This window comes from Eurosta solidaginis, chromosome 4 (genome assembly GCF_040869045.1).
Source record: "Eurosta solidaginis isolate ZX-2024a chromosome 4, ASM4086904v1, whole genome shotgun sequence".
NCBI lineage: Eukaryota > Metazoa > Arthropoda > Insecta > Diptera > Tephritidae > Eurosta > Eurosta solidaginis.
Genome location: NC_090322.1, coordinates 90,508,507 through 90,526,702, shown reverse-complemented (window position 1 = coordinate 90,526,702; position 18,196 = coordinate 90,508,507). Strand labels below are relative to the sequence as shown.

The following is an 18,196-nucleotide window of genomic DNA, read 5'->3' as shown; positions in this document are numbered from 1 at the left end:
ATATGGAAGAAAACGGAGGTGACGAAATGAATCACCATGCTTCTTTGGATTCTGGTGATACTCCTGACATGCTTCCTAATTTCCCTACGTCTGATGTTACTATATCTACCAAACTAATATGACTGCAAACTGATGAGCAACACTACCAGCGCAGGAAAAATAAGAACTTCAAAACAAGGTTTCGGAAAGGGCACGACTATGAATAGACGTTAATGTATTTATATAGTTTATAAATATAAAAATTCACATATGTAAAGTTCGCTAGAGTAATAAGGCAATAATTTAAATTCTAAAAAAACATTGTATATATGAATAATTTATAATTAAATATTATCTGAACATAAAGGACGCGTTTCATTCATAGAAAAAGCGATTTGACAGAAGGTAACCGATACGGGTAACCGATAGACCAGTTACCCGTGTTTTTGTTGTTGCATATGTTTTGGTTAGCGATAACGAAAACATAACTGATGAAGTAACTTAAAAATGTAAATAACATCGAGCGAGAAGGAATGTCGAAAACACAATAGGTAAGAGCGAGAAAGAGAGTCACACGTACACTATTTTGAGAGAGCGCATGCGTTACCTTTTTCACGACAGCAATGTAAAAGTCATTAAGACGATTATTGGTGAACAAGTTATTGATGACGATTAAGTAATCGATTAGGGAACGGGTACCTGTCTTGTAGGGTTACCTTATCTTCAAATATACGGGTAAATCTCCATAATTGAAAGAAATGCGATAAGCGCATATCCAATGTTTAGAACAAAAACTTACACCAAGTGAGCGCACATTGTAAATGCCATTAAATAAATATGCATAAATGCAAATGGAAGATCTTATATGGAATTGATAATTTTAAATGGTGTGCAAAAAGCGAATAGCGTGCATACAATTTTGTGTCAAATAAAATTTTCATGTCGTGGATATATTGCATATATACTCGTAAAACATCTCAATAATAATTTTAACTCAATGGCAGAGTTGTAAAAGGATTGAATCAATTGAGTGTGCATTCTCTCAGCATTCCTTTAAAAATTGTGATTTTTTTTTGGTTGCATATTATAAATCTCCATTCCTGAATGGCTTAAAATACTTTCAACTCAAAGCCAAAGTGTATGTGTATAAAAAATGTTGGCTCTTGGGTGTTGACTGGTTTCCTATTTAGGTATATCTCTCGGATAACTTCTTTATATAAAAGCATAAGGCTCTTCATTATGTAAAGTATTCCAAAAACATGAAGATATAGTTGAATTTTGCTGAAACTTCGCAAAGACAATCTATTGCTTTCTTGCTATGTGTCAAAATGTTACTATATGTCCTACTTATTTTGCTATTGTTGTAAAATGGAACATGTAAATGAACACATTGTGCATTGACCAAATAGAGTAAATTGTCGTTATTTTTGTCGATCGTATAACAAGAACAAATACTTGAGTTTAAGTCATTTAAATTCATCAAAGTACATAGGTCTATCGGCGATTTGGTTGGAGTTTCCTAATTCTGAGAATTTTGATAAAATTATGTCTATTTCCATAGCAACGTCCTACAGCGATTCAGGCTTTTTCTATTCACCTTAGTCACATTCTCCGTTTTTTTAAAGCTGAGGTTTTGACAGTATATAAATATAGGACCCCAGTGATTGAGAAGGACCTTTAGTCTATATGCCTATTTGCACGGCATTGGGAAAAGATTGAAAAAGCTTTGCATGGTTAAATTCTCTCTTGTTTGAGCAGATTTGTATTCAAAGTCAATTTTCTTTGCTATCGAAAAAGCTATACCTACCCATAGAGCCTAGGTTGGGCGATTGTAATTTGTAATGTACTATGTCGGTACTATGTCGACTAGATGTTACAGCGGCAATGCTTTTACAATTTGCAAACCCACAAACCAGAATAGATACTGTTTAGGCAGGATGCCTAACTTTTTCCGCATCTGTCCGCGATCCCCCCAATGCAACCCTGCGAATCGATACTCGAATTAATTTGTAACCACCCACACCATCACCGCCACATGCATGTGCATGCATGTACATGTACGTGTATGTGTGTTTTTGTCAGCACTCATGCATATGCATGTCGGGGTTGATGTGTGGGTGCCTTTCCCCTCCAAAACGGAGGATTTTGCGGGTCAACGGTTGTAGCTTGCTATACAACCGGCCTCTTGGATTTCAACAGCCGTACAGCACGCATCTGCGGCCAACGATCTCTGCCGTTCTGATCACAATAAATTCAGGTAATATTGTAACCAACTAATTCATATAGTTATACAATAAACCACATATATTATAACGAGAAATCTCGTCTATTTGCTTATTTTCTATTCCATACACCTATTCCCACTGAGATCGACCCCGGTGCGCCCACCTACCTCCAGGAGCACACGCACCCCGGCCGAACATTTGGTCCTTCTTCACCAGGAATTTGGAATACAGTACCTATATACAGTCCACATCCGTACAAAACCATTATATGCACGCTTGGTTATACACCTTGGTGGTAAATTATTGGGGTGATACACTACAATTGCCTAACAACATCTTGCAAAAACACTGAGCAAGCGACAGCCAGCTAAAGCCACTGCAACATAAGCACCACTATACAAATCGCCATAAAAAGACAGAGTAAGTGCAATATTTCTTGCCACATTTTTTTGGTTAAAACAATAAATAAAATGTGCGAAAAATCAATTTAAAGTGCGTAGTGATTTCTAATTAACCGCGAAAAGTGTAAAAAATTTAGTGCCGAAAAGAACAATAAGTGCAAACGCGTTGCATTAACGTCGTTTAACATTCCTTGTGACTATCTGGTCTGTCCCCCCACCAGCGGTAAGGCTATCCGGACACAGCACAAGGAAAAGGTGCACATAACCTCACATTCACATTAAAATCTCACGCCATACGGCTGTGGCAATTTTCATTTTCTTTTCAAGCACTTTAATTTTCACTAATTCAATCGACACAGTTTTTACAACAGTTTTCACTGAGTTTTTACACTTTTCGTCGAGTTGTTATATCAGCGCGCGCACTTATTTATAATTAATTCCACAAAAGACGTTGTTATTGCTCTCCCCTTCTCCCTGCTTTTCGGCACAAATAAGCTGCAAAGTCAGTGAAAAAATAAACAAATTGAAAGCGTTAAACAAAGAGTTTTTTCTATATTTTAATCATTGTTGGTTGGGTGATTCGCACAGGTTTTTTCAGTTTTACAATCCCTTTTTAATTTGATCACAAATTTTAATCCATGAACATGGAATCATATATTAGATTGGCCGATCGAATAATCGAATTCGAGGCCGATTTTAATGATATCAATGCGGCTCTGCACACTGTACACACTCTTGCAATACAGCAAAAAGAGTAGCAAGCTAAGTGGGAAAAAGCAGAGAACGCCCTAGAAGAGTTGCTTGGCTCTGACACGCTCGACGCAAAGAAAATTGCAGCGGTCAAGATCAAGCATAAAGCGGCATATGCCGTATTCTTGCGATGCATGTCGAACATGGCTGAACTTCAAGCCAAATTGAAGGAGGAAAAAGATAGGGCAGTCAAACCTGAGGGAGAACGCGCGTCAGCTTGTGATACTGAGGTGTTCAAGGGCGACTACCTATCTTGGCCAACGTTTCGTGACCTGTTCACGGCCATATACAAAAACAACAGTCGCCTAAGCCAGGTAGAAAAGTTGTTCCACCTCAATCAGAAAACTCAAGGTGAGGCAAAGGACATCGTCAAGAAATGTCCCTTGACAAATGAAGGCTTCGAAACAGCCTGGAAAAACCTATGTGAGAGATACGAGAATAAGCGGATTCTCTTAAACTCACAACTACAAATTTTGTTTAATCTAAAAAAGATAGATAGCGAGTGCGGCAGCTCTATGAAAACCTTACAGCGCGACATAAATAATTGCTTGGCATCTTTAAAAACACATCAGATCGCTGTTTCAAATTGGAATGCGATTATTTCCTATTTATGTTCGGCAAAATTACCTGAAAATACGTTGGCTCTATGGGAGCAGAGCATTGACCACAAGACGGACATATCCAAGTGGGAGGATATGGACAAATTCTTGTCAAATCGTTTCCAGACACTTGAAACCGTGTCTGGTTTTACAGGTAATGCCACTTCTAAAGTGCAAAAATCAAACACGTCGCGCCAGTCGACGGAAAACCCTACAGAAAGACTTGGTGCTTTTCAAACCAAAGTAACTAAGCAAACAACAAAATCAATGTGTAAAATGTGCAAATCTACGGAGCACAGATTACGCAACTGTTCACGTTTTTGCGATTTAAACCCAGTAAAAAGGATTAAATTCGTCAAATCCACAAATGTCTGCCTGAATTGTTTATCCCCAGGACACACAGTGACAAGGTGCACCAGTTCATACAACTGTTCCAAATGCCACTCTCGTCACCACACGCTCCTGCATGCGGACACACTTCAGCAACCGGCGGTACGAAATCCCTTCAAAGATGCGGATAATGCCCCATCAACTTCAGCACAGGCAAGGAAAAGACAGGAATCGGGACAACCACCTTCCTCTGCGAATCAGAATGTCAAATCCTGCCATGCCAATTCCATCACAGGCGTGATATTAGGAACTGCTCGCGTACACATTCACCAAAATGGTACCGACTTCTCCGCGCGGGCATTAATTGATTCTGGGTCTGAATGTTCCTTTATAACTGAAAGACTGAAACGCAGAATCAATTTGCCAGCGAGGAAAATGCATGCCCATGTTTCAGGCATCACAAATGCGGTGTCAGCTCAGGTGAAAGAAGCATCCAACATCGAACTACGTTCACCAGTGGATCCCTGCTTCAGCCTGACTACATCCGTACTAGTTCTAACGAAACTCACTGAGAATCTTCCATCCTGCCATATCAACGATGACTATGCAGGCATTCCCAGATTTGGTTTTGGCAGACAAGAGGTTCTACGTCAACGAAGACGTAGGCCTCATACTTGGCGGAGACATATATCCCCAAATTATAATGAACGGTATAAAAAAGAATGTGCTTAACACACTCTTAGCCCAAGAGACAGTGTTCGGTTGGATACTGACCGGTCGTATCGAATCACCGAATCCAACGAAGAGCATTATGTCTTTCTACAACGAGGTTGCGTTAGACAACCAACTCAAAGCTTTCTGGGAGGTAGAAAATGTACCCAAAAATAAAATATTAAATGAAGATGAAAGGTACTGCGAACAACTATTTAAAGAAACAACGCAGCGAAGTGAGAATGGAAGGTACACCGTGTGACTACCATTCCGGCAGGATTACCCTAACAATATTAACTTAGGACCATCCCTGAAGCGTGCATGCTCTCAATTCTTCCGGAATAAGGGGCGGCTAATAAAAAACCCAGATTTAGGTAAGGAATATGTTCGGGTGTTGTCAGAATATGAAACGCTCGGACATATGGAAAAATTGAAAGGAAATATCCCATCCGACGATTCGGATCATTACTTCCTGCCCCACCACGCCGTTATTAAAGCGGAAAGTACCACCACAAAGGTACGCGTAGTATTCAATGCCTCGAGCCCTACGGCCAACGGTAATAGCCTAAACGACATTCTCCTCCCGGGCCCAGTTCTACAAGCCGATCTACCCATCCTTATATTACGATGGAGACTATACCGTTTTGTCTTCAATAGCGACATCGAAAAGATGTATCGTCAAATTTGGGTGAACGATAAGCACACCAAATTTCAACGTATTGTGCATCGCACTTCCCCGAATGACCCTATTAGTCTTTATGAATTAAAGACGGTTACCTTCGGAGTGAATTGCGCTCCATATCTCGCGATAAGAACGCTCCTACAACTGGCAGACGACGTGTCAAACTCACACCCTACAGCGGCTAACATACTACGAGAATACATGTATGTAGATGACGTGTTAGCGGGTGGACATACGATCACATCGACTATTAAAGCCAGAGATGAAATTCGTCAAGTCCTACACTCAGCGGGCTTTCCACTTCGCAAATGGACATCCAATTCAGAGGACATTCTAAGGGAAATCCCCAAAGCAGACCTGCTCAATGAAAACTTCCTGGCATTCGAAGATACCAGTTCAGTTAAAGCGTTAGGCATTCGATGGAATTCCCTCTCCGATTTATTTTATTTTAAAGCCGGGACGCTGGACAACCCGGAAAACATTACGAAGAGAGCGATACTATCAGCAATCGCCAAACTTTTCGATCCCTTGGGATGGCTGGCACCAATGGTCATTGTGGCCAAAATACTCATGCAGAGTATTTGGTTGGAAGGCACCGCTTGGGACGAACCAGTATCTACCAGTACGCTGGAACGATGGAAAACCTTCACCGACCAATACCATGAAATCGATAAAATCCGGATACCTAAATGGGTCAACTTTTCAGCAGGAACCGACATCGAGATCGACGGATTTTGTGACGCATCCGAGAAGGCTTATGCAGCAGCCATTTACATGCGCGTCAAAACGGATGATAATGTCTGCACGAACCTGCTTCTAGCCAAAACCCGAGTAGCCCCAGTGAAAACTCTTTCTCTTCCACGTTTGGAACTTTGCGGAGCCGTGCTGTTAGCGGAAATCACCGAATCAATTTTCAGGAACCTCAAGTTGGGACCAGTGAAAGTGCACCTTTGGACGGATTCAACTATCGTCCTCGCATGGATAAGGAAACCGCCGTGTTCCTGGTCCACTTTCGTCGCACATCGGATCACCAAGATCATCGACATGGTCGGAAATAAGGACTGGTTGCATGTAAACTCAGAATCTAACCCAGCAGATTTAGGTAGCAGAGGATTACCTGCGTCTGAATTGGTCAACAATTCGTTGTGGTGGCAGGGACCATCTTGGCTGCAAGAAGACACTTCCCAATGGCCAGCACAAGAAAGTGACTACATGACCTCCGTAGAGGAAAAGAGGGCGAAGACCTGCGCAACAACAACAGTAAATACTGCCGATGTTCTCCAACGCTTTTCAGACCTACCTAGGGCTTTACGGGTGCTCTCATACGTTATGAGGTTCTACCGAAGAACTCACCCCAAAACAAAAAAATCAGATCAAAATTTCAGGTCGAGTCACCTTTAATCTCTCTTGATGAGATCAAATCAGTAACCCAACTCTTAATTAAAATATATCAGAAACAACATTATAGTTCTGAATATAATGATCTAAATAATACTCTCACTTAATCCCTACCTAGACCAACATGGCATCATTCGGGTAGGAGGGCGACTCGGGGACTTAGCTTTTATTGAACGCCACCCAATCCTCCTCCCATACAACTGCCGTTTATCCCGTCTGACAGTCCTAATGTTTCATCAACAAAGTCTGCATGGGGAAAACCAACTCATGTTACGTCTGATACGCACCCAATACTGGATACCTAACATCAAAACCATGATTAGGGCCACCATTCATAATTGCAAAACCTGCACTATTCACCGAAAACAGGCGCAGTCCCAACTTATGGGTACCCTTCCCTGCGAACGGACTACTTTTACCCGCGCGTTCACCAATACCGGGGTCGACTTTGCGGGGCCTTTCGACATCAAAAGCTACCGCGGTAGGGGATGTCGACTGTCAAAAGGCTACGTATGCCTGTTGTCTGTTTCTCCACTAAGGCCATCCACTTAGAAGCCACTAGTGACCTTAGTACTCCATGCTTTCTCGCAGCCTTTGCGCGTTTTATCGCGAGAAGAGGATGTCCGAAAAACATCTTCTCCGACAATGGTACAAACTTTGTACAGCGTCAAGATCTTTACGATCCGAGTTTAAAGCCTTCCTGGCAGAAAGCCGAGACAAAACAGTCTCAAAGTACAATCATCAAGCATTAAGCTGGCATTTTATTCCCGCCGCTGCTCCACATATGGGCGGCTTGTGGGAGGCGGGAGTGAAGAGCTTCAAAAGCCACTTCAAAAAGATCGCGTCTCCCCATAAGTACACCAGGGAGGAGTTCCAAACCCTTTTGTGCAGGATTGAGGCGTGCCTCAACTCGCGCCCACTCAGTCCAGGGTCGAATGACCCAACGGATCTGGAACCACTAACCCCAGGACATTTCCTGACGGGCAGCCACCTACTGGCTCCGCCAGAACCAGATGCTAGTGACAGCTCTGCCTCGATGATAAATCGGTGGCAGAAACTCAAAGCCCTCCATCATACTTTCTGCAAGCGATGGAAGGTGGAATATCTATCCGAACTTCAAAAACGAGTGAAGTGGAAGCATCCGAAAGAAAACATACAAGTGGGAGATCTCGCCGTCCTCTAAGAGGACAACTTATCTCCCAACGAATGGAGGTTAGGTAGAGTCGTCAACGTACATCCCGGCGAAGATAACCGAGTACGTGTAGTCGACCTCATAACCGAGAAGGGTCAAGTCAGACGACCTTTGGTCAAACTGATCCTTCTTCCACCGGAAGAGACGGATTGCGAGAAGGCGACGAACTCCTCCTAACAATCCCTCCGTTCCTCCATATCCCTACTTTCAAAAAAAATTTAAACCCAGCTCTCGTTCACCCGGAACGAGAGCCAACCAACAATCCTAATGCAGATCGCCCATCTGCCACCAAACACTTATTTTTTTATTTTTACAGAAACAACCCCAACTCACTCGTTATCCCAGAACGAGGACACCAGAACCCTAACGCAGATCACTGTCTGCTAGAGAACATAGATACACTCCGCCAAAAGCACGAGACCAACAGGATTTTTTACTGAATGAGTAGGGACAGCCATATACTAAATATGGCTTGACATCGTTTTACAGAGCTTCGCTTAGTGGAGTCCAGGATTCGGTCACAAGAGGGTTTAGGAAAAGTACGGAAACCATGGAAGCGTGGACTTTCGTAAACCTACAAACATACGAAACCTAAGCCACATCAAATTCATCGCTCGGCGTCAAGTTCCGTATGTTCGGAACATTAATCTCTCGAACACTTCCATGAAGACTTAAACGGACAACAGCTTTCCGAAATTTCTGACAAAAAGGGTGAATACGCCCTGTTTAGCAGGATCGCACAAAAGTTGGACTCTTCTGTCCAAGTTAAGGTAGGAATATAAGATTGTCAGGCCATTTTCTCTATTTTTTTTTTTTTATGTTTTGCCAGTTCATTGCGGCTGCAGAGGGTCGTATCACTCCCAAAAAAAACCGTCCTATATTAGAGTTAGATTGAGGAACACTGCATCTCGGTAAACTTTCCATTAACTTTTCTTACGACAAAATGCCTTGACCTTATGCTCATATAGGGAGTTTTGGCAACAAATATTGGGATGGTGCAGCATTCCTCAAACAAGTTCTGCAAGAATGACCAAACCATCATAACTTTATCAACTCACTGAATATTTAGTAGAAGATGAATGATTTCCCCAAAAACTTGTGGCATTGACAAATTTATTAGCACTACTAATATCCTACTAAAGACACTTGTCTACTACAATTTCACTAAGGTGATTGAATTAATCCCCGTTTTCCTTACTTAGTCAAAGGAACCCTTCCAGATTTCGCGGTTGGGAGTGTCAAAGATCGGTCATCATTGACGAACAAACCTCTAGTAACTGACTCAAATCAATAACATTTCGGAACTTATATCAAAAAGCTTAAGTGTAAACTTCTTCAATTATACTCACCCTCTCTTTGTTCATTGACTGATAGCTGCGATTCGTGAACGGATGTGTAACTCGTTACAGTGCACCACCAGATAAATTGGGTACTTCCGGATCCATGATCTCATCAACTTTCATTGGTTTCATAACGTAAGGATAACGCAAGGAATTGTGGAGGCATCTAAGCGTCACGTATTTTACAGGGAAGCTCATGACACCTAATTTTATTGAAAAGGAAATATGAAGTTCTCCATCGCACATCTTCATTTATGTAAATACGTTATATCATCTATGAAAGCTCAAACCACATATAAAACGTTTTCCATCATAGAAGGGTTGGTTGGAGCTTTCACCGACGATATTTTAGACTACAAATTATACTACCAATGAGCTCCTGTTAATGAAGTTGGTTGAGAAACCACATTTTCATTTAATAAATATTGTATCAAGTCCTTCATTCTTATTGTATATGAGTAACTTAATTACAGTCACGCGGTATATATTCCCAGCTAAAACATCTACTTTGTTTTTGCGATTGGTGTCCAAATGTGCAATAAAATTTTCCAAGGAATTCATGGAGCCTTCGGTAGACACATAAAGTGAATAGTCTACAGCCAAAATCGTATTTGAAGCTGTTAAAAGAAATGGTGATCTGCAAAGACTACATAACCCAATATTTAGGTCACCTCGGATTTTTTCCTGATCCTCAATATAACTGGATGTTGCAGATTATTTCCAGTACGTATTATAGTGTGAACCATCGCTGGATATTGTTTTTGCAAATTTCCCACACCCAACTCTGTCAAACTTTGCAGGCTAGTTAAGCACTTCGATTTCCGAGTTTTTTTTTTTTTTGGTTGCTGTAAAAGATATTTCAGTGTTTATAAATTCATGAAAAATGGCACGTAAAAGAATTCTTAAAAACTATTGCTTAAATGTATTAACAGCACCGCCCTCAATATAACGATACGGCCTAGCGCGTATACGCATTGCAAATGCCATTATATAATACTTTTCACGATGATACTCCACAGGATTGTAGAGCGGGCCCTCTGTTTCCAAAATCTATCCAAACTGTACATAGTGCGTACAAGTTGTGTCGCCAACAAAGCCAAATGATGCTTCAACAAGCTTTGAGTTAAAGAATTCGTCCAAAATTCCATTGTTTTCACAGCGGCACTGTTCATGCCATTAAGATGCCCATTCCCATAAATGCATATAGACCAAATCGGGCTCTCTGCAGGAAAGTTACTACCTATACTTACATGACATTCCAGTTTAGCTGATCCACGTATAACAATGGCGCGATAAAAAAGATGAGTACTATTGACGAGCTCCAAATTGACGTTAGGTGCAGATGCAATATACTCCTCATAGCTAAGTGAAGTCCATTGTACAAGGCTGCAAGCAGAACGTGTAGTGGGTAAACATTCTTCCTTCAAGTATAAATCAATTTGCTTTTGAACCAGTGCACGTATTTGTTTAATCAAATTCAAGCGAGAGCTCCACAATTGTTGTATGTATTTTCAGAGTGCTGGTATCATTTTTTGTAACTTTGGTGACTCAGCTTGCATCGCGGCTGTAACAGTGAGCGATGTGTTATCGATGTTATTAACGACTTCTATGCAACACATTGACTGCAGCCAACGATAGGGACGTCGATATTCCATCGTACTTAAATGATCCAAACATTCTTTTGGTGTCATGCTAATATGTTTCAACTCATCTTCACCGCCAGGCACGGGTATCGTATCACCCAAATCGTTGTCACACAAATATTGAGCGTCTTGTGTGAGCGCTGCATTAACAAAACTTTGTTCAACATCACTTAAGCTTACCACTGTAGCTGCGTTACAAATCCTAAACGCTTGAAATAACGTAGCTTCATTACTATAGATTCCTCCATACTTTTGGCGTTATTACCAATTGTAATTCGTACTTCAAGTGGATGACGCTGCACAAGCTGTTGCAACTTCCATTCCTTATACATTGGTACTAGTAGTGCATCCTTTAGTGGACGCGCAGCTTTCAACAACGTACGCAAGGATGGTGCAAATGATGTTAATTTCTCGGTCTCTAGTACAATTTCCCTAAATACTTGATGAGTGGTATTCAGTAATTCTTTGCACTGTGCAGCTGATTGTTCGTGGAATAAAGTCTGCAAATGCAAACGATTACTATCTACTCGGACCTTTTCACGATGCAGATCTTCTCGTTCAGAACGTAGGCTGTCTTTAATCATGCGATTGATTGACCTTTTTGATCAAGACAAATAGCAGTCCGCTCGCGTTCCCCCAAGCCATTCTTCATTTTGAGTACATTATCGAAGATGATGCATAGTGTTTCGAAACCTTTATGCAAGGATTCCGCCATTTAACACAAATTTTATAACCGATTCGTACAAAAAAAAAAAATATATACTGCACACAATTCAGCCATTTAAAATTTGTTTTGGATTGCGCAATTCTCGGTAAGTCCTGTAGCACAATCAACTCCGGAGTACTGTCAAAAATTAACATAACATTACCACCCTGACCTAGAGCTTTGGATGAAGCCGGAAATTGTGACTGACATGAATTTGGTAACATTTTTTGCATTCGGCTATGCGATGGTGCAATTTATGTATTTCTCCAACTTGGTGACATTTTTTAGCAAATTTCCTCAGGATATTTAATGTCAACTTGGTCCCGAGGTGTCTTATGGAGAAACCTTCCCTCTTTAATACTTGTATTTGATCGATTAATGCTACCAAAGCTGGTGCAACCATTTTGGCGGCGAAGTAACAAAGGCATACTATAATACAAGGTACATATTTGGTAGTCTTTGATAACGACAGGCGTTGAAGGAACAATGCAAATATCTGGCGCATATTGGGTTGTAATTGGTGGGCGGGATAATAGGCGAGCAAATTTTGCATAAGCTAGAAACCCTCATGATCATTCGATTTTGAGGCAATAATTTTTTGGAAAATGCCTAAGACAGCGTTCAAGTTCTAAGATTTGCGAAAAACCTGGCCTAATAAACGCCGTTATCAAACGTACAAGTGGCGTAACATTTCCTGGCTGATCCCACAAACCTGGCACCAACAAACAAGGAAAAAGTGCCCAGTATGGCTCCGGTACAGTGCCGCTGCCCTCGCGTATTTATAACAATAGCGAAAACATTTGGAAAAAAAACAAGGCATAAATTCCAAAATGTCTTGTGGAAATATGCCTTGTAAAACCGGAAATCCTGCTTCTTCAAGGGAACTAACCGCTGCTAGCTCTGGTGTATAGCGTTTCAAAGAGGTAGTGATTAAAATGCAGTTTTGTGCACAGCATATTATACAAATAGCAAAACCTGCAAAGAAAAAGAAAAGAAAGTCCATTAATACAAATGCATAAATGGGCATCGCAAACAAGGTGACAACTGACGGCGCGGCCGACGCCGCAGTTGGAGCACCCCTTTTGCGATGCCGGTAACCTAGAAAATAAAAAAAGGGAACGACACACCAAACCAATAATTCCCTGGATCACGCCAACCGCCTGCATCCATCACCAGTCACCTGAAAATAAAAAGAATATTAATTAATAACTTAAAATAAAAGAATACACCAAATGAACAAATCTTAAAATTCACTTACTATTTGCCTCCTCCAGTAGCCATGCATCTTACTCCAAGCGCCGTAGTCAAAGAATTGAAAGAACGAAAAAAATCATTAGATTTTTTTACCGTTTCTTTCAATTCATCGGAATTTTACATTCTATACACGGGTGTGTATGAATGTTCATTTGTTTTGTCTTTTGCCGTTGGCATATTTGTAACCAACGTATGTACATATGTATGTATGTATGCCTACTTGGTTCGGCATATCCTATTAGTGCTGCATCAAATGACGCACACTGATACCGAAAAACCGCAAAAGGAACACAATCGGGATCGGCTTTTTTGACCCGGGCAGTCCCAAAACATACTTACGCACAAAAAATAAAGGCAAACACCTCCTTAAAAAATTAATTGCTCTCATTTACAAACAAAAAAAAAAAAACAACCAAAAAAAAATTTTTTTTTGATTTTTTGAATTTTTTTGCCTTCGGTACTGCCTGTTTTTTGGCGGGGGGCAGGACTTGTTGTTTGTCAACAACAAATATCACAAACCGTCATTATAAGGACTCGGTGCAAAAACAATCCGAGTCCCGAAAGTAAAGAATCCCGACACGACAAAGTCCCGAAATTGGAAAAAGTCAACTGTTTCTACCGGCCTAGTGTGCTACTGCCCCAGTGACCTAGTTTTTTTTTCAAGGGCAAGCAAATACTTATAAGTATATATATACTCCCACACCACAAATTCACCATACCAGCTGTCAGGTGACCAATAAATACACTACAGGGTTGCATGATCCATTTGGCATAATGGTACGTGCAGATTGAACGCGTCGCGGAGAACGCATCGTCAATCTGCAAATTTATGTCAGGTGACCGTAAATAACGCATCCCTGCTTGGTAAAAACTGTATTTAATAATATGCTTCGCGTATGCACTTAAGTTATATAGCCTAACATACGTTTTGTAATAAAACACCTCCGCTTCACCCAACCAACCTCACGGCCGCTCGCCCCGGTACATGCCACAGTTGCCTTGAGAGCGATACGACACGTTAGACGCTGGAACGGAGACCTCGGCCTCTTCGTCCAGCCCAGAAAAACCTCAAAGCCCTCGAGTCTGGAACGGAGACCTCTGCCTCTTCGTCCACCCAAACAAAAAAAAATAAAAAATCCGCGAATCTGGAATGGAGACCTCGGCCTCTCCATCCGGAACGACAAATAACCAAAGAATAACAAAAAATGGTGCCACTCTGGAACGGAGACCTCTGCCTCTTCGTCCAACCTTACTGGCCATCGACTATACACATATTACATTCTGAATTTCTATATTTATGTATAATTCAATGGCAAGAAATATTCACTTATAACTGTTCATAACCGCTAATTTTTTCATCTTAGCTCAGGTGGCATGCTAAGCAAGTCGGAAAGGATTCCCGACCATTTTGCGTCGTCAGACGAACTCCTCATTTAGATTAAGTTTAGTGTGTAAGTCTTATATTCATTTTTCTCGTTTCAGCGGAGGTCATTGGCGGAAAACGATGTTGCGTATCGCAAGGGGGCCGGCATGTTTAGGCAGGATGCTCAACTTTTTCCGCATCTGTCCGCGATCCCCCCAATGCAACCCTGCGAATCGATACTCGATACTCGAATTAATTTGTAACCACCCACACCATCACCGCCACATGCATGTGCATGCATGTACATGTACGTGTATGTGTGTTTTTTGTCAGCACTCATGCATATGCATGTCGGGGTTGATGTGTGGGTGCCTTTCCCCTCCAAAACGGAGGATTTTGTGGGTCAACGGTTGTAGCTTGCTATACAACCGGCCTCTTGGATTTCAACAGCCGTACAGCACGCATCTACCGCCAACGATCTCTGCCGTTCTGATCACAATAAATTCAGGTAATATTGTAACCAACTAATTCATATAGTTATACAATAAACCACATATATTATAACGAGAAATCTCGTCTATTTGGTTATTTTCTATTCCATACACCTATTCCCACTGAGATCGACCCCGGTGCGCCCACCTACCTCCAGGAGCACACGCACCCCGGCCGAACAGATACAGTGTTTGTGGCACTTTGGCAACACTTGTTTGAAAAGATGACCATTTTCGGAACAGGGATGTTGAAATATTAACATTTTTTTTTATTATTAAATTTTTAGGAAAAGTTCAATAAAATACTTTTCCAGTTAAATGCTTTGTGCTTTATTACCATTTAATTAACGAATAAACTGGTCATCACGGACAATAATTAAGTTTTGTGTTGATGTTTTGAAGTGGCTTTAATTAAATGCAACCATATGATATTTGAGAGGATTTGTGCATGTACGACATTTTTCATAATTGATTGGTACTAGAAAAGTGTGTGCACAGTCAGCAAAGGCTGCATTCATTTGAATGCTTATTCTGTGTTGAAAAATGTTTGTGTTTCATTCAATTACTTCATTCTTTCTTCGAAATGAGTTCAGGAATGCAGTCTTCTCTTCCACTACTGAATGAAGAATGGGTTGAATTTTAAGCCACATTGCTCAATAAGGAATGAATGAAGAGCAAGCATTCTTAAATCAATAATTTAAAATTTCAAATGATTGCACACTTTTGTAGCTCTGCTCAATGGGTAGAATTGAACATTTTCCAAAGTGAAATAATCATTTACTACGTAACGTATAACACAGAGTATTCAAAGAATATATTTTCCAAAGTGCAAAGAAAATGGAAAAGACAAAAGAAAATATACACAAAATACATGCTACGAAGGCTGATGCACAATAAAGGCGGAAACTATTCCATAGAATTGCTACTATAAGTTAATGCAACTGTTATTGATAAGTTAAAAAAATTCAGCTATACCAATTAATACTTATAAAAGTTAGTGATCAGCTAAAACTTAAAACCGCAAGCGTTACATACGCATATATTTGGTGAAAGTAGAATTGTCCTAAATCTTAGGTATACTTATACCTCTAAACATACATGGTATATTTCTCCATTTTCCTCTACGACTACAAATAAATGAGCAATATTGCAGCGTTAAATATAGCCAATCGTAAGCAATTAACGCGCCCTGCTTATCTTAAACCCCGCGCGCGACCACCACCAACTGCGCCTACCAAAACCGCGCGTCACCATCATTGATAGCGCAAGGCCGCGCGCTAATACCATCAACAGCACAACAACACCGCGCACTACAACAATCACAACTTACATAAGATCAACATCAAGAAGGAAAACGTAAGTAGAAAAGTGCGCGATACGGGTAACCAAACTCCTAACCCCAGTAAACGCTCACCATCCCCCTAAATTAAGCTGTAATAACTTACACCCGAAGTTGCTTTGTCGGGCGAAATATATGCCTCACGCAATGACCATAAACGCCATTTGTTTTGCTCTTTTCTTTCCCCAGGATCACCCGAATAACACAATTTTGGCCACGGCGCTTCCACGGAATAGAAAAATTTTAAAATTTTTCTGTTCAGCTACAGAATGAATTATAAATAAAAAGAAAGCCAACACAACTCCATTTAAACTATATGGAGAAGAAACCACAATTAAGTTATCTATATATATAAAAAGAAGTGTACATTTTGATTGTCACTCCATAACTCGAGAACGGCTCGACATATTGCCATGAAATTTTTAGGAAACATACGGGAAGGAAAGATGATGGTTAGTTGATTTTGAAATCCAAAATCAGTTTAGTTTATATATATATAAATAAAATTGTGTGTGTGTGTGTTCGCTATGGAAACGTATTTCCCACACATCAATCATCACCAAATTTGGGTTATGGGTTCCTTCTGTCAACGAGAAGGTTTTAACAATTTTTGTTGTTAACAATTTTTGTTGTTATATCGGCCTACTGATTTTAAGATCGCGGGTTCGAATCGAGCTCAAGGCCTAACAATAATTTTGTATCATTATTATTGTTATGATAAATTTTTTCTTAATTGAAAAAATTTTTAAATTAGAATAGAAGAAAGAAAAAATTTTAGACAACTGCCAAAGCTCGTTGTATAGATCCATTTCGGGAACTACTAAATTCCTTCATCGGCAACGTTTAGGCGCCGCTGCTATAACCATTCAGCAACCACAGCGGTTTTTTGTTTGTCTTCATTAATCCTACTTCTATTCTGGTTCGTGCCAATTGATATTCACACCACTGCGACATCTGTTGCAGAATAGCTGTGAAAATTGGACTTGTTTGTTGGCAATGCTGCTAACGGTTTTAGGCTAAAATAATTTCGATATATAAAAGGGGCGTGGCACCTCCCATACAAATGGAATCTTTGGTACTGCATACCTTTGAAGGTATTTTGGCCCGAACATTGAAATTCAATGAGGAGTTATATTAGGTCAATCCCTAACACCACCAAGAAAATGCGGAATTTGGAAAAAGGGGGCGTGGAACCTCCCATTCAAATGGAATCTTTGGTACTGCATAACTTTGAAGGTATAAATGCCAGAACATTGAAATTCAGTAAGGAGTTATTTGAGGTCAATCCGTAACACCACCAAGAAAATATGGAATTGGGAAAAAGGGGGCGTGGCACCTCCCATACAAATGGAATATATTATACTGCATATATCTGGATGTCGTAATGGTAGGATAATTAAAATTGGTAAGGAGCTATGTGACGTTAAGTCCTAAAACCTCCAGTAAAATGTGGAATGGGGAAAAACTATGGCTGCCGTACAAACTTGAGTTATTTTAACACCTAAAGTTTGACTGCATTGTTGAGTTTAGCTGTTATGCCTTTTGGACGTTTAGTAATCTGCCGCTGTTAAAAAAATTTTTTAGCTTCAGTCTATCTACATCTTCTATAAAAATCAAATTCTGTGTGTGTGTTCCGTATGAAAACACGTTTTCTTCGATCATCACCAAATTTTGGGTCGAGGTTCCTTCGATCAAGACGAAAGTTTTTCATATTTCAGAATTAAGAATTTTAAATTTAAATATTTTTGTTTTTTGGCTATGCGAAAGAACTATCTTAGCTCCCAAAAATGATC

General features: G+C 40.4%; 1 pseudogene; it reads right to left on the bottom strand.

Annotated features, from left to right (window-relative positions):
• Nucleotides 1-10,516: 10,516 nt before the first annotated feature.
• LOC137248606 (THO complex subunit 5-like) lies at nucleotides 10,517-11,834 on the bottom strand (annotated as a pseudogene).
• Nucleotides 11,835-18,196: the final 6,362 nt, after the last annotated feature.